Genomic DNA, 23,197 nt, shown 5'->3' on the forward strand with positions numbered 1-23,197 from the left:
CTTTCAGCAGTTAGTGTTTTATTCATAAACATTTAAACACTGAATTAGGCATAAAATAAAAATGTTAGCAACAACCCGGCTTAATTTCATTAACTATTAGGTAAACTTAGTATTTCTTCTTCAAATAATCCTTGGTTTTGAATGCTAAAGATGTAATGAACTTCATGGTTCATAGCATCTGACATTGCTTAATTAATGGGTGCATTTATAGTACATGGGCCTTGGTAATTGATTTATATGCATGATTTGCACATACAGCTGTTAGTTCCTGTAGGAAAGTCATAATTCAAATGTGTGCATATTTTTCAGATGTGGGAAAAAGAAAAAAATTTGGACTTGACAAGTTCCCCCAAAACATGATAGCAAATTAATAGCTCAGAAACAAACCTACAGGATGAAGCATTAAAGTTATAGTCTTGAATTTTAACATGTGCATTTCAAAATATTGAGAAAATGTTTCTGTTTCTTTTGAAATATTTAGTTCACAAGAAACAAGAATTCATTTGCGTACCCTTCCATTCAAATCTATACATTGGATGGAAAATGGGGTTAGATTATCTGTTGACTAAGTCAACTTCATTAAAATGTATCAAAAACATAAAAGACATTCACCTACCTAATTAATAACTGGTCCTTTCATTGGTATGTGGGTCAAATGACTGAATAAGAATGGAAATGTGTTATTCTCTAGATAGGAAAGGTCTACATCATTCGTAACATTTGAGGTTTGCATAACATCTCTCCTAGAAGTAATGATAGATAGTCATTTGCATTCTTTTAGCTAGTTTTCTAAGTTAACAATAGTAATAATTTACAAGCAAGCTGCCCTTATAAGTGAGGGCATGCTTATGGTAAATAGGGAGAAACTAATAAGTTTACTGAGTAAAAGTGACTGCTCCCTTAAACAACGAGTGGTATGTGAGGTATTGTGTGTACTGTATCTATATTTTCTCCATCAACGCAGGGACCTATACTATCAGGAAGAAATTATGATTTCTCTCTATTCAGGGTCTTGGGTTAAGTCTTCTCTAAATGTAAAACAAACATTTTATGGGCAGGCATGGGAATGCCATTTTTTTCTTTTACATTGTCCAACCGATTATTCTGGAAGGCTCAAGTTGTAAATTGAGGGGTCAAAACTGAAGACTAACTGGGCTCTAAGGGCAAAAGTCTTCTGGGGGCAGTTAAGAAGGTTAAGGCAGAGAAACAATTGTTTCTGGATTCTGCATTACCCCACAGGGTGAGCAGCGTCCTCCAGATCTGCTCGCGTTCTGTGTTGCGACCCCGTGCTGCACCCCACGACTTTCACGCTGTGCTATTTGCCAGAGTCATTTAGCACCTTTCCCCACATCATTGATGACGACTAACCCTTTCCCCTTTGTTAGCTGCTGGTGGTATTTCAGTGAGGCCTTCAGGAAACACTTGCAAACATTACCAGTTGGGTTTTTTTTTTTTTTTTAAAGGCAGCTATCAAAGTGCTTTATTGTACATTAAAACATTCACAGCTCAGGCAACTTGATGGTTTTCACCATGCTGGCCCCATTTCCTGGTGCTCCAAGGCAGTGCTTAGCTTTTCACTTTCTAGCCCCGTACCCTACATCTGCTATTCTAATGCCTTCATTCATCAGAAGACCGGCAGCTGTAAATTGTTCCAAAGCCCTTCCCACACATGTGCACGCACAGGCTCACACGTGTGCACACACAGACAGACACAGAAGCATGTACATGTGAGTAAAGGCTTGTACCTTCTCTAGTACCATCTTCACTGAATGGAGAAGAGAGGCTGTGCACAGTGAATCTATTTGATTTGCTAATTTGTTGATGCCCTTTTAAATCTTTCAGTGGTTACTTGATCCTTTTGCTGCTCTTTGAAGATCTGGAAAGTAAAATAAGTATACTGTCTTGGTGGAGAATTCATTGGTTCACTCTAGCAAGGCACTCTGTTTGAGAGAATGCATGTTCCAGTCTGAGGGTTGTAACAATTTGTAGCCTATGTAAGATCATCGTCCATCACCAGGGTTAACATGATGAAAGGTAGAAGCTGAACTGAGTTCCTGTGGCTTCTTCTGCTAGGGTAGTTAGTTTTCAAGACGTTGGCATTTACGGACAATCCTTATCCACACACCCTGCCCCATATTGTTTTCCATTTCCAAACTCTAGCACTGCCAGGGCTGGAGATGATTAAATAATGCCAAATGAAATCCACTCATGTTTTCTTTGAAGGAAACCCTAGGTTTGCAACTCATTTCTAAAATTTTGCTTGGTCCAAGTTTTTGAGTTTTAGAATTAATTCCAAGCTCTTTTCTCTGGCCATCATTAATGATTGTGATTATATAGTTAATCAAGAGACCAGAAAGGAAACTTGGGTGAGATGTTAATACAAATAATTAACATTAGATCAGTGTCCCAGAGTCTAACGAATGGTAATTATTTATGTAATTCTGCAGAGACAAGGTTAATCCTTCCACATAACCTTGAGTCACTATTTGGAACTTTGGGAAATGATGGATAACAATAACAACAACTCTTCATATGTATAGCACTCCCATTTAAGAACTACTTCCCCAAGTATTATCATATTTGAGTCTCAAAATAATCCTATGGCACAGGTAGTAACATATTATAGCAGTATCTATTCTCTATAATAATCAGAACTGCGGTTGAAAAGGGTAAAATAAGTGGAGTTAGTACACACAATTAAATTGTTTAAATTTCAAATGTATAGCATTTTTCTTATGCCTAACTAACATCTGTTATCATCTCTGGATCTAAAATTTTAATTATAATAAGTGTTTAATTATACATATTTATAAATTTTAATCCTTAGCCTCTTAAACCTCAAAACTAAAATTTAGTTCTCTTCCCTGTAATGTGAGATGAAAACTTTGAAGTTGTCGCCAGCTCCCATGATTATGAACACTTACATGAGAGAAGATAAACTCTACAGTAGAGTGGATCTATGATCTCACACAAGCATTTGAAAAGATTATCCATCCATTCATGTGTTTATTCTTCCTTCCTTCTTTTCTTTCTCTTTCCTTCTTTCCTTCCCTCCTTCCTTCTTTTCATCTAAAAATCCTAATCGAACACTTAATCTATATGTCACTGGCACTTAAAGGGGTAACTAAAATAGTGATACTCTGAGGTCACACTGGTGAAAGTTTGCTCAAGATACCAGCAGAGAACTGGCAGAAAGAGCATCTCTGTGAATCAGGAAAGTTATGTTCTAGTTAGACAAGTGCCATATTTCTCTGAGGTTATTTGTTTAATTTTAACCTGAGAAATGAATGGGTTAGATTAGATAATGTCCAAGAATTCTGCAGTTCCAACATTTTATTAAATTGAATTTCTCTGAACAAGTTCAGCCTTAAAAAGAGCTAAATATAGTGCCTGGGTCTTAATGTTGTAATAAATGTTCAGTAAAGTACTGAATGAGCCACTGATAGGAACCTAAGAAACTCTACAAACCAGCTCAACAACATAAGCCAGTTATGATGACTCGACATGGTAAAGAGTTTCTACAGAAAAGGATTTTTATTTCAATTTTTTCTAAAATTAATCAAATTTTTAAACATCTTTATTGGAGTATAATTGCTTTACAATGGTGTATTAGTTTCTGCTGTATAGCAAAGTGAATCAGCTATACATATACATATATCCCCATATCCCCTCCCTTTTGCGTCTCCCTCCCACCCTCCCTATCCCACCCCTCTAGGTGGTCACAAAGCACCAAGCTGATCTCCCTGTGCTATGCGGCTGCTTCCCACTAGCTATCTATTTTACATTTGGTAGTGGATATATGTCCATGCCACTCTCCCACTTCATTCCAGCTTACCCTTCCCCCTTCCTGTGTGCTCAAGTCCATTCTCTACATCTGCTTCTTTTTTCTGTCCTGCACCTAGTTTCTTCAGAACCCCCCCTTTTTTTTTTAGATTCCATATATATGTGTTAGCATACGGTATTGGTTTTTCTCTTTCTGACTTACTTCACTCTGTATGACAGTCTCTAGGTCCATCCACCTCACTACAGATAACTCAATTTCGTTTCTTTTTAAGGCTGAGTAATATTCCATCGTATATATGTGCCACATCTCCTTTATCCATTCATCTATCAGTGGACACTTAGGTTGCTTCCATGTCCTGATTATTATAAATAAGAGCTGCAATGAACATTGTGGCATGACTCATTTTGAATTATGGTTTTCTCCGGGTATATGCCCAGTAGTAGGATTGCTGGGTCGTATGGTAGTTCTATTTTTAGTTTTTTAAGGAACCTCCATAGTGTTCTCCATAGTGACTGTATCAATTTACATTCCCACCAACAGTGCAAGAGGGTTCCCTTTTTCCTACACCCTCTCCAGCATTTACTGTTTGTAGATTTTTTGATGATGGCCACTCTGACCTGTGTGAGGTGATACCTCATTGTAGTTTTGATTTGCATTTCTCTAATGATTAGTGATGTCGAGCATCCTTTCATGTGTTTGTTGGGAACCTGTAGATCTTCTTTGGAGAAATGTCTATTTAGGCCTTCTGCCCATTTTTGAACTGGGTTTTTTGTTTTTTGGATATTGAATTGCATGAGCTGCTTGTATATTTTGGAGATTAATCCTTTGTCAGTTGCTTCGTTTGCAAATATTTTCTCCCATTCTAAGGGCTGTCTTTTTGTCTTCTTTATGCTTTCCTTTACTGTGCAAAAGCTTTTAAGTTTCATTAGGTCCCACTTGTTTATTTTTGTTTTTATTTCCATTTCTCTAGGAGGTGGGTCAAAAAGGATCTTGCTGTGATTTATGTCATAAAGTGTTTTGCTTATGTTTTCCTCTAAGAGTTTTATAGAGTCTGGCCTTAAATTTAGGTCTTTAATCCATTTTGAGTTTATTTTTGTGTATGGTGTTAGGGAGTGTTCTAATTTCATTCTTTTATGTGTAGCCATCCAGTTTTCCCAGCACCACTTATTGAAGAGGCTGTCTTTTCTCCATTGTGTATTCTTGCCCCTTTATCAACGATAAGGTGACCATATGTATGTGGGTTGAGCTCTGAGCTTTCTATCCTGTTCCATTGATCTATAGTTCTGTTTTTGTGCCAGTACCATACTGCTCTGATTACTGTAGCTTTCTAGTATAGTCTGAAGTCAGGGAGCCCGATTCCCCCAGCTCCATTTTTCTTTCTCAAGATTGCTTTGGTTATTCGGGGTCTTTTGTGTTTCCACACAAATTGTGAAATTTTTTGTTCTAGTTCTGTGAAAAATGCCATTGGCAGTTTGATAGGGATTGCATTGAATCTGTAGATTCCTTTGGGTAGTATAATCTTTTTCACAGTGTTGATTCTCCCAATCCAAGAACATGCTATACCTCTCCATCTGTTTGTATCATCTTTAATTTCTTTCATCAGTGTCTTATAGTTTTCTGCATTCAGGTTTTTTTCTCCTTGGGTAGGTTTATCCCTAGGTATTTTATTCTTTTTGTTGCAGTGGTAAATGGGAGTGTTTCCTTAATTTCTCTTTCAGATTTTTCATCATTAGTGTATAGGAATGTAAGAGACTTCTGTGCATTAATTTTGTATCCTGCTACTTTATCAAATTCATTGATTAGCTCTAGTAGTTTTCTGGTAGCATCTTTAGGATTCTCTATGTATAGGAGCATGTCATCTGCAAACAGTGACAGTTTTATTTCTTCTTTTCTGATTTGAATTCCTTTTATTTCTTTTTATTCTCTGATTACTTCCAAAACTATGTTGTATAATAGTGGTATGAGCAGGCAGCATTGTCTTGTTCCTGATCTTAGTGGAAATGGTTTCAATTTTTCACTATTGAGAATGCTGTTGGCTGTGGGTTTGTCATACATGGCCTTTATTATGTTGAGGTAAGTTCCCTCTATGACTACTTTCTGGAGGGTTTTTTGTCATAAATGTGTGTTGAATTTTGTCAAAAGATTTTTCTGCACCTATTGAGATGATGATATGATCTTGATCCTTCAACTTCTTAATATGGCTTATCACATTGACTGATTTGCTTATATTGAAGAATCCTTGGATTCCTGGGATAAATCCCACTTGATCATAGTGTATGATCCTTTTAATGTACTGTTGGATTCTGTTTTCTAATATCTTGTTGAGGATTTTTGCATCTATGTTCATCAGTGATATTGGTCTGTACTTTTCTTTTTTGGGGACATCTTTGTCTGGTTTTGGTATCAGGGTGATGGTGGCCTCGTAGAATGAGTTTGGGAGTGTTCCTCCCTCTGCTATATTTTGGAAGAGTTTAAAGGATAGGTGTTAACTCTTCTCTAAAAGTTTGATAGAACTTGCCTGGGAAGCCATCTGGTCCTGGGCTTTTGTTTGCTGGAAGGTTTTTAATCACAGTTTCAATTTCAGTGTTTGTGATTAGTTGGTTTATATTTTCTATTTCTTTCTGGTTCAGTCTCAGAGGTTCTGCTTTTCTCAGAATTTGTCCATTTCTTCTAGGTTGTCCATTTTATTGGCATATAGTTGTTTGTAGTAATCTCTCATGATCCTTTGTGTTTCTGCAGTGTCAGTTGTTACATCTCCTTTTTCATTTCTAATTCTGTTGATTTGAGTCTTCTCCCTTTCTTTCTTGATGAGTCTGGCTAATGGTTTATCAGTTTTGTTTATCTTCTCAAAGAACCAGCTTTTAGTTTTATTGCTCTTTCCTATCGTTTCCTTCATTTCTTTTTCATTTATTTCTGGTCTGATGTTTATGATTTCTTTGCTTCTGCTAACTTTGGGTTTTTTTTTTTTTTGTTCTTCTTTCTCCAATTGCTTTAGGTGTAAGGTTAGGTTGTTTATTTCAGATTCTTCTTGTTTGTTGAGGAACGGTTGTATTGCTATAAACTTCCCTCTTAGAACTGCTTTTGCTGCATCCCATAGGTTTTGGGGCATTGTGTTTTCATTGTCATTTGTTTCTAGGTATTTTTTGATTTCCTCTTTGATTTCTTCAGTGAACTCTTGGTTATTAAGTAGTGTATTGTTTAGCTTCCACGTGTTTGTATTTTTTTACAGATTTTTTCCTGTAATTGATATCTAGTCTCATAGCATTGTGTTCTGGAAAGATACTTGATACGATTTCAATTTTCTTAAATTTACCAAGGCTTGATTTGTGAACCAAGATATGATCTATCCTGGAGAATGTTCCATGAGCACTTGAAAAGAAAGTGTATTCTCTTGTTTTTGGATGGAATGTTCTATAAATATCAATTAAGTCCATCTTTTTAATGTATCATTTAAAGCTTGTGTTTCCTTATTTATTTTCATTTTGGATGATCTGTCCATTGGTGAAAGTGGGATGTTAAGGTCACCTACTATGATTGTGTTACTGTCAATTTCCCCTTTTATGGCTGTTAGCATTTGCCTTATGTATTGAGGTGCTCCTACGTTGGGTACATAAATATTTACAATTGTTATATCTTCTTCTTGGATTGATCCTTTGGTCATTATGTAGTGTCCTTCTTTGTCTCTTGTAATAGTCTTTATTTTAAAGTCTATTTTGTCTGATACGGGAATTGCTACTCCAGCTTTCTTTTGATTTATATTTGCATGGAATAACTTTTTCCATCCCCTCACTTTCAGTCTGTATGTGTCCCTAGGTCTGAAGTGGGTCTCTTACAGACAGCATATATACGGGTCTTGTTTTTGTATCCATTCAGCCAGTCTGTCTTTTGGCTGGAGCATTTCATCCATTTACCTTTAAGGTAATTACCAACATGTATGTTGCTGTTACTATTTTCTGAACTGTTTTGGGTTTGTTATTGTAGGTCTTTTCCTTCTCTTGTGTTTCCTGCCTAGAGAAGTTCCTTTAGCATTTGTTGTAAAGCTGGTTTGGTGGTGTTGAATTCTCTTAGCTTTTGCTTCTCTGTAAAGGTTTTAATTTCTCAGGATATCAGGAAATATCAGGAAAATATCAGGAAAGAGCTAACATTTTTGAGTCCCTGCTATGTTCCCAGGCATAAATTAGGTACTTTGGTGTAAATTAGCTTATTATATAGAATGCCTGATAGCTGGCTCTCAGTTGCTCATATGTATTTTCATGTTTCTCTCTACACTTACGTTTTGCTCTAACCAGACCATTCTCTTGTGTTTTCTCAGCCCATACATTGACTGTACCTCCCTTTCTGTCTCATCCTCCCTCCTCTCTTTCTCTCCCTCTCTCATTTCTTCCTGCTCTTTCTTCCTTCAGTAAATGTTAATCAAGCATCTACCATATACCAGACACTTTATTTGCACTCAGGATACACCATGAACAAAACAAAGTTCCTGATCTTATATTTTAGTTGGGGACAATAGATAATTAAATAAATACATATCTTCCAGGTTGTTTTAAGTTCTATGATGAAAAATAAAGCAGGGTGAGAGCACAGAGGGTGACCATTCCTGTCCAGCCTCTGCTCCTTCTCTTCACCTTACAATGGGGGCTGACTCTTCTGTCTACTGGAATTCTAACCACAGTCAGTTTCCAACTCAGACCTCATCCCTCCATGCAAGCTTACCCAGCATTTGGGGTCCATATGCCTGTCTTTTTATTTTTCCTTTCTACTTTTGTACTTATTGATAACATTTACTGAGTATTTAGAACATGATTATGTTACAGATGTTTTGTAAATAATAATCTGGTCAACTCAGCTTGATTGTGAAGTCGTTGAGAGTAGGGACAATTACTTTTGTATTTCTCAGCACCTTGCTTAGGAGCAAACATGTATTAAGACTCAACCAATTATCATAAAATGATGCATTAATACATTTTATAGAAACATGAAGATAGCTCTTAGAGAAAATGTAGATATAGTGCTTAATTCAGCCCTGATGTACTAGAAGCTGTGCAGAAGAGAATGAACATATTTTTTCCATTTTGAAACTAAAATGTCTAAGTGAGCTACATTTTTTTGGCCACACCGTGCAGCATGAAGGATCTTAATTCCCCAACCAGGGATCGAACCTGTGCCCCTTGCAGTGGAAGAATGGAGTCTTAACCAATGGACTGCCAAGGAAGTCCCTACATGACCTACATTTTTATGTAACCTGAAGCAGGGTTTCTTCACACTTCTTGAGTCATGGACTTCTTTGGCAATCTGATGAAGGCCATGAATCCATTCAGAGAACAACTTTTGTTTTTGTTTTTTTGTTTTATTTGTGGTACGCGGGCCTCTCACTGCTGTGGCCTCTCCCATTGAGGAGCACAGGCTCCAGACGCGCAGGCTTAGCGGCCATTGCTCACGGGCCCAGCCGCTCCATGGCATGTGGGATCCTCCCAGACTGGGGCACAAACCCGCATACCCTGTATTGGCAGGCAGACTCTCAACCACTGCGCCACCAGGGAAGCCCCCAGAGGACATTTTTAAATGCATAAAATAAAATACTTAAGATTACAAAGGAGACTAATTATACTAACGCTATCAAAATTTGAAGGATTTTGTTATAGTGTAATGCACATACTTCTCACTAATTTATTAAATAACAAGATCAAGTGGTGAACCACCACAATGTTGAATGCATGATGAAGATGCATGCATGATGAATCATTTATGATGATAAATCATATTCCAGGATATCTGTAACAATATGATATGTATGTACCTGTGATTTTTACTGGTGACAAAATCAAAAGTACTGTTAATACTTCCATGGTTTGGGGGCAATATTAAACATGAAAGGAAATGCTGAAAATTTTTGTCATATATTAGTGAAAATAGAGAGCATTTTTTCTCATCCAATTTCGTAGACTATTTGAATTCTCTTGAGGGACTCTGGGGTCAGGTATGTATGGTACTGTAAATCTCAAGTGAAGAATCAGGATCTATGGTTTTCTGTGATAGTCTTTAGAGTTCAAATTCAAAAACACCTCACTTCTTAGGAATCCTAAATCCACTTTAATCCACAGCATAAGATGCATAAATACAAATGACTTAGAACATTCTGATGTACTGAAGAAAAACAAAATTAATCATAAAAATGTACACTGAAATTAAGCTCAGCAGGTAGATGGAGATCCTGTGTGTATTTCAAATGATACCACACATCAGCGCACTGACACACGTTGTCTTTCTATTTCTTCTGCAAAGAGGTCTTACTGGAAACAATTAAATATGCTAATGAGAACTGAGAAATAGAGCTGAGAATTTACAGAATATTTAAGCTTTTGCTATTTTATAAAATCTAAGTTTTGGTTTCTTAACAAGACCAACCCTGGTTTTAGATCCAGAGTTTTGAGTGTATAAGGAGATTACCTTTACTTAATGTGATCAAAGATCTTACTCAGAATGGTAGAAGTTATCTGTTTTAGAGATTTCTCTAGTTTCACTTCAAGTCACCCACCCACTTGAGTCTCATTAAATGGATATCTTACTGTATTTATATATAATATGAAGACCAGGGCTCAATTTGGAAACCTAGAGGCTATAAAGATGGTGAAAGTGAAGAAACCAACAAAGAGACCAAGAGAAACAAATTCATATAATCCATAGAGTTGGCCAGACTCCTTACCTCATAGACTCTGGAGATAGCACTATGTGAATTTAAAGTCTAGAAACTTCATTTTCATTCTTTATGATAAGTCAGCTTTCCTAAAGTGATTATATTTGGATGTCTTTTTGGTGAGAAAAAAAGCTTCCCTTCACACACCCTGAATGAGGCTGTAACTCTACAACAAACACATCTCTTCAAGCCATATTGCCTAGAAAAGGTAAAAAATACATGAGAAGTCAGGAAAAAAAGGATCATTCATGATAAGCTCACTGTAGTTTCCCCTAGAAGCTATGTAACCTCAGGCAGGCTGTGGGAGACAGGAGCTGACTGCCTCAGAGGCATTTGAGAAAACTTATCTTCATGTGAATCTATAGACGATTAAAAAAATAGGTATAGGGAGGGCTTCCCTAGTGGCACAGTGGTTAAGAACCCACCTGCCCATGCAGGGGACACGGGTTCCAGCCCTGGTCCGGGAAGATCCCACATGCCACAGAGCAACTAAGCCCCTGTGCCACAATTACTGAGCCTGCACTCTAGAGCCCATGAGCCACAAGTTCTGAGTCCATGAGCCACAACTACTGAGCCTGTGAGCTACAACTACTGAAGCCCACACACCTACAGCCCATGGTCCACAACAAGAGAGGGCACTGCAATGAGAAGCCCATGCACAGCAATGAAGAGTAGCCCCTGCTCGCTCACCACATCTAGAGAAAGCTAGTGCACAGAAACGAAGACCCAATGCAGCCAAAGAGAAATAAATAAAAAGAAATAAAAATAGGAATAGGAAAAAGTATGTAAGTTTCAAAATAATCAAGGTAAGACGTTTTTAAACAGAGATAAGCTATATTTCTCTCTTGGTTCTAGTTTAATTGATTAAATGAATCATGCAACCATTAAGGTGGTGCTAAAAAAAGTAAGTCAAATTATAAAAATTCATGTAATTTATTATCACGTGGCAAAGGAGACTACAAAATTGAATCAACATGTTGTAGGTATATATAAGTAATCTAGAAAAATCCAAATTAAGGGTTTAAACTCTTGTGATGGAAGACAATGGAAAAATTTTTGGTTTTATTGAATTTATGGCCAAGTTACTCCTCAGCTTCCTTCGACAGTGGTCCTATAGAATAACGTAGGTTCTTTGTTGAATCTCCACAGAACTTTCCCTCAACCCTTGGACAAGTTCCAAACTGGTGGGGACAGTCTAACTACAAGGTGATAAGACATATTTGTTTAGGAAATTTTCCCCCTAATCTGGCTGTACAGAGTGGTCAGTACTTGCTTGTTCTTGGAAGCCAAATGTCACGTTTTCTAGTCCTAGAAAATTATTGTCATTTTATTCAAAAGGTGAATGAGTTGATATTAAGTCTGTGATTGAAAAGAAGTTTCAAGTAAACAGGTTTTTGGGGGAAGACTCCCATGGCTAGGCAAAGGGATTACAGTTAATTCTAAACATGCTGTACTTTACAACTACTATGAGACAATAATTTTAGCAGTTCTACAGATGATTAAAAAGTCATTTTCTAAAATATTCTCACTGGAGTTATTTTTTTTAAAGAAAACATTTAATTGCTCCAATCAAGCATAACTACTTTCTGCTTATGGTGTAATTTGTATACTCTGATCACATGGTGTGTGGCTATTTGTCATAATTTTATAAGTGTATATTCCCCACTGTAGTGATTGGCCATCATTAATTGTGAATAATTCCCTGCTTATTAAAGCACTGCAAAAAAGATAGAAAAACAAGGCCCAGAGAACAAAAGGAGACTGGGAAGCCTCATTTGAATCCTCTTTGCAAATACACGTTAAGTTTTTTAAGACTTTATAAGTGATATCTGCTTGGAAGGCATTAAAACAATGACCAAAAAAAGTGACAAAAACCAGCTTTTCAAGGTGTCTTAGTAAAACCTGAGCATACCTGATACTTTCTCTGATTCAGGTAGCAATTGGTTTATGCAACTCAAGCAAGGTTTACTTTGAAACATTTAAGCCTCTGCAACCCTTCTCTTCACTGTATAGGTTAACCCACACTGACAGGAAACAGGAAACTACATAAGGGTCGTCCCAAAGGGACGATTTCAGAGAATAGTAATACCATTACCCAGTTAGGGAGGATTAAATCCTTACAATATGCAGACAGCTTGGAAGATATAATATCTAGAAGAAACATCTAGCTAAGTAGCTTAATAAGCTCCTCAATATAAGTCGCATAATGCTAGCAAGAACGAAAACAATTCCAGTTTATTTAGAATAGAGCAAACTGCAGGACAATGAGAGCAGAGTACTGTGATCATGGACATCTGCAGTCAGCTGCCACAATACTCTACCTATCGTCTTGGTATTATGAAAACATCTTATGCATGTAAGCTTTGTATGGAATTGCCTGCCCCCTGATGCATCGTCGCCATTCCTCTCAGGTGAGGCCTTCTGTCTGTTCTTCCCACTCGCACCGTTGCTCTCGGTGCATCTATCTGTGGAAAACGTTCTTGTTCTCCAAGCTCTCCCATCCATTATGCAAACAGTTCCCAAATTCCCACTGCTTTCTCCATCAAACCTGAAATCAATCAATCCAGAAGAGCTCACGGAGTGCTCTTTAGCCCTCCTGATGAAGTGACACAGAGCGTGACAGCAGTTCTCTGGCAGCATGCCACCGACGTGGCTCTTCCTTCATGTCTCGGACCAATAAATGCACCACCTTCACATGCACCTTTGGAAATATTATGCCTAGGCATATAATTTATGTATCTCCTTATAAGTGTTGACACTTTCTTATTTTTCAAATCAAATCAATAACTATATATTTGTCCCTTATCTGCTAGATACTTCTATCTAAATCAATGTTGAATAGTACCATGTTCGTACATAATTTCCCATAGCATCTTGAGCAAATAGGCTTCTATTATAATGACTGTTATTATTACCAACACCATGATCATTTTCAAGGTATCCTGGACTTGGATCAGACAACGAATGCCATCAAAGGGCCCATAAATATTATCAACTGATCTTAAATATGTTAATATAAGCTCCCTCCATGTCTTCTTTTCCCTTTGTGTGTGAGCTCACATGTATACGTGCATGCATGTGTGATTCTGCTTGTTTTCACCCAACATAATAACATGCGTAAGTAGAATCACCCAAATCAGCCTCCAAGTGCCCCGGCACTATAGACGCTCACATTTCTTGACTCTCTCCCTTCATCTATCCTCTGCATCTTACTATTATCTCATCATTGCATTGACACTGATTTTTGGTCTCTTGTTTTTGCTGCTGTTACTGGTTCCACACTTGCCTTTTGGAACTGACACATGGATATTGTTTCTCTCTGGATTTAACTCCCATTTGTCCTTGAATATAGTTGACCCTTGTGCACTGGTTCAATTTCTTTCTGGCTGTTTCTGGTCATTCCTTGGCCTCATCTGTTCTCAGCTATCTGCGGTGCACTTTGGCTAGTCCTGAATTGTAGTCCTAAGGAGGTGGAGAGGCAGTGATTAGACATTACCCATTAGCTAGCTGATGAATAGATAAATATGAATCAAACACCAGCCCTGCTCCTGAGGAGTTCCTGGCCCATTTGAAAAGATACATTTATAAATACTATTCATTCAATAGTACGAAAATGCTACAACAAACCAATGTACAAATTGCTATGGATGCCCAGTAAAAAGAGTAGTGTCTCAGTAAAGGATATTTTGAAAATATTTGATTAAACTAGAGGGAAAAGATTGTCCAAACTGAAGAGTTATCCCAATTACGTAAATACATAAACTGAAAATTTCTAATGTAACATATAATTATACATTGTACAGCTTCTTACTCATCAATGTATTTACAAAACATTTTTTATTCACATGTGACTAGAAGAGTGGTTTTTTTTTTGAGCATCTTAATTTTACAAAAAGGATTGACATTTTAAAAGTCAGTTTAAAGGAAAAAAATCTGGTGACCAGTTTATGGAAAGTAGGAAGACAGCAGAGCACGTGAAAAAGTGAGAATTCAGTTGGGTATTTTGATCTCACTGGCTGTGGTCTCCCCTTACAGGCAATGGTACTTTCCTCTAAGGCAAACTGAGTTTGCATATGCATATGAAATAAGAAAGTGTATAGCAACATATGGGGGTATCTAATTATACAAAGGATTTAAAATATTTACAGCCATTTAAAAAGAAATTCTGCTGAACTGCTAGATTCCTCTAGCCAAAAGCTTTTTTAAAAGGAAAGTTCATACAAATATGAAGGAGGCAGAAATGATACTAGGAAGTCACAAAACACGGTAGCATCACAGACAGAAAATTTTTACATCAGTTTAATGATATAATCTGAAAAGACTCAGTAAAAACTAAATAAGGGATGCAATTCATTGGATGAAATTCACTGGTGTGTAATACGTTTGAGTGCGCATGTGAACTGATGGGAGCTATCTGTAAGTTGAGTCACTATAAAGATAATGTACTACTCACATAATTTAAAATATTATTAAAAATACATAAGAAAGGAGTCCTTGTCTAACTGCCCAAGTGGGTTAAAGGGTCAATTTTGGAAGACAGGGATGTATCTACTGTGTCCACAAATCACAAAGACAATGAATTCAACTGGATCCACCAAGTTCGGATAACAATTCTAAACAGTACTGGGTCAAGCTCTTTATCTCAGGCTATATAAATATTACCAACAGAAGAGTCAGGATGAACTAAACCAACACTGACTAAGTTATGTACAGAATATTAAGTGATTAAAGCAAATACATAAAATATTTCAGTTGTGATGTACATGAGCTGTGTAATGAAATTCCCTTCTCATTAGTTATTGCTGGAGCCCTTATCTAAAGTGAGTGTCACTGGAATTTTATAGAAGTCCAGCATCCATTCAATTCATCAAACTTCTATTTTGATGCCCATTTTTGCAGCATATTCACAAATTCATGATTATAGGCTCAGCATTCTGTATCTACAGTATAGATGTTTTTAGTAACGTGGTAAGAAGTCCATCAACTACAATAGATTTTTCAGATTAACTTTTTTTGTTTTTCTTTCCACTGTACCTGTTTGTTGTAGGAGAACTGCTCACATTTGTTATATAATTAATCTTGGAAGCAATCTGTTCTTGCATTTCACCTCTCTGGAAATAGAAGGAGTAAAGCCCAGGGGTACAATATGAGATATAAAAAAAAAATTGTACTGAAGAAAACATGGAATTATCTTTAGGGTATTTTTTTAAATGTCTTCCTTTGAAGAAAAAAATATGAAGATTTTTTTAAAGATGGATCTGAAGACTTATAGCTACGAATTTAGGGAATAAAACTAAACTCTATTCAGTACCAGGTAATTGCTAAAAGAAAAAAAAGTACTTTATCAACACACATACACAAATCTACCTGTAATGAGTAAGCAAGCTGAATGAAAGTATAGAATACAAAAAAAGTGTTGTCCCCCCTCCCATTTAAGGCCAATGTCATCTTCCATCTCTCTGTCACAAATCTCTTCATTACCTTCAACCCTCCTTCTGTACTAGATCTTACTCTTTTGGACACATAGACATGCTGAAATTCTTACCATTCTAAAACCAAAGCAAGACAAATACTACTATTCCCTTGCCCTTGTATTTTCTTCTCCCTATACCCCTCCTCTGCTCTTTATTTCTCTAAACTCAAATATGGACAGAGGAGAAGGAACTCTTCCTATGAAAAGACTTAGGGTCCTTAATTCCTTGCTTCCCATATAATGGTCAACACAGAAATGTTTCTTCTGGCTGCTACTCCATGTAAACCAATCTCCTGAAGGTGGCCATTTAACTCTCAAATTAAACAGGCACTTTTAGCTCTTATCTTGATAGACTGTGGATTTCATTTACTGCTATTGATTAATCCTCCTTGGAACTATTCCCTTGATTTCATGATATCAGACTTGTTGATTCTCCTGCTTCTCCCACCACGTCTTCTCTTATTCCTTTCTGAATCTCTTTTTGCTCATCATTTTAAACATGCTGTTTCTTTCCTTCTTTCTTTTTTTTTTTCTCTTTAGCCCACTTCTTTTTCCATCTTCTTTCTCCTGGATATTTATATGTAGACAAAACTTGATTTATATCTTCAAACAGAACCATTCTCTTCAGATTTAAACCTCAGTATCCAGGTGCCTGCTCAACATAACTACTTAAGGATGTTGAAGGGTTTAAAGTTACTAGTTCAAAATGGAATGAATCAACTCCCGCCCTCAAAACACGTTCTTAATCTCAGTTGATGGTTTTAATAGGGTCACCCAAGTAAGAAACTGGAGTCATTACTGACTACTACATTTCCTAATGCCTAATATTTTCGATCAGTCTTTGTAATCAGTTACTTTACTTTAAAAATAATTTGTAATTCTTTCATGTCTTCTCCATCTCTATTATTTGGTCCAGCTTATGTTTTAAAGATCTTTCTCAGGGCTATTACAGTCATCTCCAATTGGTCTCTTTGCCTTTATTCTTGCTCTATTTAAATATATATTTCATGATCTTTACACAGTAGCAACCCTTGAGCTGAAGTCAAATCCATCTGATTCATGTCAATAGTTTTTTAATGCCTATGGTATAAATTTCATATTTCTTAAGGTACCATAAAGTGTACTTGTCTATCTGACTGTATCTACTGTTGGCATCATCATCTGTTACACCTCACTTCAAACATAGTTTTGACTTTACCAGCCTACTTTTTGATACCTGCAAACTCTTTAAGCTTCACATTTGTATGTGCTTCTTCTTACATAGAACATTACTCTCTACTTTTTTCATTCAGCTAGTTCCTAGTCATACTCTCAAGACCTAACTTCGGGATAGTCCCAACATAAACTTTGTGTCTCTCCTCTGGGTTCCAGTAGGTCCCCTCTAGGTACTTCTGAAGCAATTCTTGCAGGCCCTTTCCACAGTCTAAATGCATGATATACATAAGCAACTCAAGAGCAGGGCCATTTTCAATTATTTATCTTGGCACTTAGAAAGTGAGATTTCTTCAGAAAACCTATGCAGCATCTTAGAATACAACTATAGTTGTTAATCTTGAAAACAATATTATAGTTGTTACAGATGTTTTCTTATGAAAGATCAGAGTAAAATTTTTGATGGCATAAAATCTAAAGTGGTTTGAAAATGCAAACTTTTATTAAAGCAGTTTAGGATACAGAAATCCAAATTCATATTTGCTTTCTCTGCTTGACCTAGATAGAGATTTGCATAAACTTATAGTATCTCAAGGGTGGCTGGGACCTTAAAGATTATCTAGCGCCACCAAATAGCAGATGTTTGACTCTCCACAACAGAATCCCCACCATCTGTTCATCAATGTGTATTTCAGCACCTCCAATGTTGACTCACACACTTCTACTGCTTAGTGGGTTTTCATTGAACAAAGAAAAATCTGTCTTCCTGAAAAGCCTGCACACTGTACTCATGTCTCTTCTCCTTATAGTGAAACGAGCCACTCGGCTCCTTTTCTACCTGATACTCCTTCAAAAGGTGTCATCTGTTAGGTGCCATAGGTTTATGCGTTTTCCATTAATATTTTGTGATTCTATTTTAGGTTTCCTTCACTGAGTTGATCATCTTCCAGAATACATTTCCTCCTGTTCCTATTTCCCTCTTAAAATGTCTAAGTCTAGACCTGAGTCAAATGCTCCAGGACGTTCTGATTGCACATAGAGAAACAGTTCCATTGCCTCCCGAATTCTAGATGGTACACTTCTATCAATGTCTTGAAGGTGCATACGACTTAAATGAACAGGTATAGCATATTATTGATATCTTAAATAAAATAATTAACATGAAAGTGGTCTCTTTTGTTTCAGTGGATGGTTATACAGGCCAGGGAGTATCGTTCGTGATGCTTCTGCTGTATTGCCCATGTTGTAGAACAGGTCTGTCCCTCAGAGAGTACAATTAATCTCCACACTGCTTCTTTTCCAACACCCAGCTCCTCCAGCCCATTCTCATGTGTTCCACCCTATTTCTGCTACCCCTGCCCATTCCTCTGGCATTCTCCTTATTTCTACATTACCCCACTTCCCCTCCTTACCCATGAACTACTATTCAAACTCTCCACTCATTGTCTAGACATGCACTGCTTTCTACCTTCTCTGACCTGCTTCCTCTCATTTAGTCATTCATGTATTCAGTAAATACTTTTGAACTCTAATGATGTGCTGGAATACCCTTGGCCCATCCTTGCAACAGACTCAATGGATGTCTTTATCTTGCCAAGTCAGACCAAGGCCACTCAATGCATCAAAGATGAATCCTTGTTGGGGCAAATAATGAGAGTGAGGATGGAGCAATGTTGCCAGTGGTTAGAGAGAAACCTGCAAGGTCAAACAGAGAAGTGGGTGAAAGAATATGGTGATGATATGAGAAGAGGGTAATGGGACCATAGAAAATAATGTCACTCTCCACCATACAGGGCTCATAACAATCAAACAATAGGTCACATTATTGGCATAATCTGTGGGAGGGATTATGAGTACAAATTAACAGGTTAAGTATTATATGCTGTGTTCTTAATTTGGAATATTACACAGTAATTAAGAATCAATTTTCCAATATTATCTAATATTTGTAAGGGTACATTCCCAGTGAAATAGAAAGGTGGAAAGTCATTAAAAACTAGCATGAGATGATCTTAATTTTATAACTTGTAGTAAGTATAATAAATATAAGGGAAGGTTTTATATTGTTTTTAATAAGTAAAAAGGGGAATAGAATAGAAATTAACCAGAATATCAGAATTATAGGTAATTTTATCTTCTTTATATATTTTCACGTTTTCTATAATGTAATGCAGAATGCCTTACATTTATGACCTCAGAAAATAAATATTATTAAATATAAGCTGGTCCCGGTGACAAACTCAATTAATATCTAGAAAAAACAAGTGAATTATATGTTTCATAGATTAGGTATCAATGGATCATAACAAGTAAAAATTGCATTCATAATTTATTTCATGGTTTATGTTCTAGTATATAAAATATTACAGAATGTCAAACATAAATAAATAAAAGATGTTATGAGAATTTAACATCTAGCTTTATGAAAGAACTATCACCTATCTTTATGAAAGAAGTTCCATCCCCCCATCTCCTTCTTATAATACAACCCAATCATTCAAGCACACTTTTAAATAGCATTTCTTGTATTTGAAAAATTATTGCATAATGAAACAGTGACCTTTAGTGCTCCGCCAAGAAACGCAATTCAGCTTTGTATGGCATCCGAACTAATCAATATCCTATTATGATCTCAGATGGAATTTTAAAACTCAGACACAGCAGCTAGGATATCAGACGTACCTTTGTTTTTGGTTTTTTTTTAATGCCAGAAATTTGGTGGCTTTGCATAGGGAACCATTTAAGTAAGAACATCAATTCATTTCTCTCTTTGAACTGGGCAATGAAGTTTTAGCTTCTAATTCTATCTTGATGTTAAGAGACTAAGGCTGTATTAGGTATCATTTCCTCATGTAGACTTGTTCATTACAAAGAGTGAAAATACATATATAAATCTCTTTTCATCTTGTCTATTCATTCTGAATAGATCTGTAAAACTTGGCATGTAGCATACTGTGAATGGGTCAGATCACAGGAGTGCCAAGAGATATTCACATATATAGTTGATTTGGTTATGAGGCTGCAATAACTGTTTATTTAACCAGTTTTTAAGATAGTTGATTAGTTCATTAATAATGACCCAATCAGTTCTGTACATCAATACAAATATATTTGAAATTCTTACAAGATACTTGAAAACTGACAGTCTGACAGTTTGAGAAATGCAATCCAGGCGTAGGGTTGTTTGTTGATTACAGCCTGAATGGCCTTCCAGAGCAGTCAGTTCTATTAAAGATTATGGCAAAGACTATCAGTTGGCTTACTGATGAATTCCTATCACAGCTGAGAGCATCAGAGACAGTTGATTTTAAATATTTATTTGAACACTTACATAACCCAAAATGTGTAGGGTTTCTTACAAAGCTTCTTGGATAAGGCATGCTTTGGGGATTCATCAGTAGTATTCAAAATATGTTTCAGGATGTTACTTAAGCAGTTCTTAAGAACATTAGAAATGAATGTTTGATAAATTTACCTCAAAAATATATAAATATCAGGAGGAGAAAAGAGAGAAGAGTATTACCACCAACACTGTCAACAAGATGGGTATTTTGACAAAATTCTTATGCTACCAGCTCAATTAACCAAAAAAATGAACCTACAAAGACTCGAGTATCATCACTAGAAATAAAAATTGATCTTCACAGAAGTTTTATTAACTCTTCTAGCTACTAAGTAGGTTTTAGAGGGGGAAAGCCCTAATGACTCTTACTATAAATGACATTTAAAGAAATCAGACAAAATAAACAAACAAAAATCTTTTCTATATACTGAATGTATATAGAATCTTTTCTGTATACATTTTTTAGTGTACATATACATATACACATATACACATTTAGTATACATATGTTCTTATGACCTTTCATTATAATAAATTTTAGATGACTTGGTTTGGAGATTACTGCCAAAAAGTGACTAAGAAAGTAAAATTACGAAGTTATCACGTCACTCGGAATTCAAAGAGATTTACCTTCTGTTCTGACGTTTATTACATCAATAGCACAAGCTTCTTTAAAAGTACCAATATCTTTTGGTACTTCTATGTAAGACAGTTGTGTTTCTCCCTCAGAGAGTCATAAAAAAGCCTTGCCTGTTTGAGTCATGGGGATTAAAGAAGAAATCCCAGGGGGAGGAGTGCTGAATCTTTATTGAGGATTATGCTCCAAAAAAGGGGTTGAAAATAATAACTAATACTCATTGAGTGCTTGTTGAGGGCAATCCCTGTTCTAATTCATATATATATATATATATATATATATATATATATATATATATATATATATAAAATTGTTATTTTCAGTTCTCACAACCATACTGTGGGGTAGGTGTTATTATAATCATCATATTCCAGATGAGGAAACTGGGACACAGAAGGTTTAAATAATTTGCCCAGTATTACACATCCAAGAAGTGCCTGAGCCATGTTTGAACTTGATCAGTCTGTCTCCAGAGCCCACCTACTGACCACCACCAGCCCTCTGTCACCATGAGCACAGTGGTTGTCCTCTGTCCAGGAGCTTTACAGCAAGGAATAAACCACCTGCTTCTCAGTCGGTGCTTCCCTTAGACAGGAGTAATTTTCTCTCCAGAGATAATGACTCAAGAGAAAAACTTTAAAAGCAGCAAGTAGGGCTTAGATTTGAAGCCCTTTATCTTCAGGAGTGTGATCTAGTGCCCTCTAGAGGGAAAAAAAGGAGATTATGGGCTATATAGGTTTTTGGTTTTTTTTTTTATGAATATAAGCAGGATAACTGCATTAAGAAAATAGAAACATAGGTGTTTGAAAAACCTATTATTAAATCAATCTCTCTCTCTCTCTCTCTTTGTTAAAGTTACTCATCTTCCTGTAATGTGGAAAGGATAATGTGTTCTGAGTGTTGTACAAACGAACTGCAGCCAACACGATAATATTAAAATAAAGAACATTAGAAAATACATGGTAAAATATTAAAAATGTCAAAAATAATTATTTAAGTAGTACAATTTTACAGCTGTATGATTTGAAGACACCAAAAATTACCTTAAGCATGTTTGAATAAAAGAGAAGATAATTAGTGAAAAATCCATTGTTCTTTTGCAGGGAGCCTTGGTATCACTCTAATCAACATGAAATCAGGTCATCTGCACTGTGCATCAACGAGATGCACATCAAGCACCAAAAACCTGTCCTGGTTTTGAAGAAATTTGATCTCTCTAGAAACCAGTGTTTTGTGGATGCTGAAAATAAAGAGATTTTTAAAATCTAAGGTAGAAAAAAATATATCACTAATATTTTAGGTAATTGGTACTCATTAAATACTTGATAAATTAGTGAAGGAATTCTGGTTCTAGTTATACCATAAAGGTCAAATTCTCTTTAGTTCTTTTTTTATGTATTATCTAACTTCTCACCCATCTTTGTTGTACTAATGAAATGAAGATATCCATCATGATGTAACTGTGAGCTGGGGGGATCTAAATTACCTTCATCTGGCACCACTCCAATATACTATAAATGAGGTAATTGTCCTGGACTATAAAATTTGCATTTTCAAGACTTAATTGCTATCATTACATCTTTTTGTAATTCTATTAATTTAACTGAATGGAGCGTTTGGTTTTTTATGGTTAAAAATTTGCATTAAAACATTATACATCTAAATAGAATTTTAATATTTTTATCAAAAGCTCTGTACAGTTATCCCAGAGGAGCTTAATAATTTCTCAAAAAAAAGTAGGAAACTGTCAAGCAGCAGGTTTTACCTTCAGTGATCATTAACAGACCTTCAAGTCACCTGGCAAATGCTTCATTCTCGGATTTGAGAAATCACTGAGGCTGTGTTCTCCACAGAATCCTCCTGATTAATCATTAATAGGAAGTCTATTAGCCATGGCCAACGCATGGATGGGTGCCCTTTCCTATGAAATGTCATGGTGTTTGAGGCCTTTCCCTCTCACCCTCAATGAATGGGTCATCCCATGTCTGCCTGTGTTTGGGTTCTGTTAGAACATCCTGTTCGACTGCCCTCGCCCCTTCAAGCTCCATGTTTACACTCACAAGTCTGATCTTCCAGCCATGGTTCAATGCACAGTCTAGTTAGGAAAATGTGAC

This window comes from Mesoplodon bidens (genome assembly GCF_964165515.1).
Source record: "Mesoplodon bidens genome assembly, chromosome: 10".
Classification (NCBI taxonomy): domain Eukaryota; kingdom Metazoa; phylum Chordata; class Mammalia; order Artiodactyla; family Ziphiidae; genus Mesoplodon; species Mesoplodon bidens.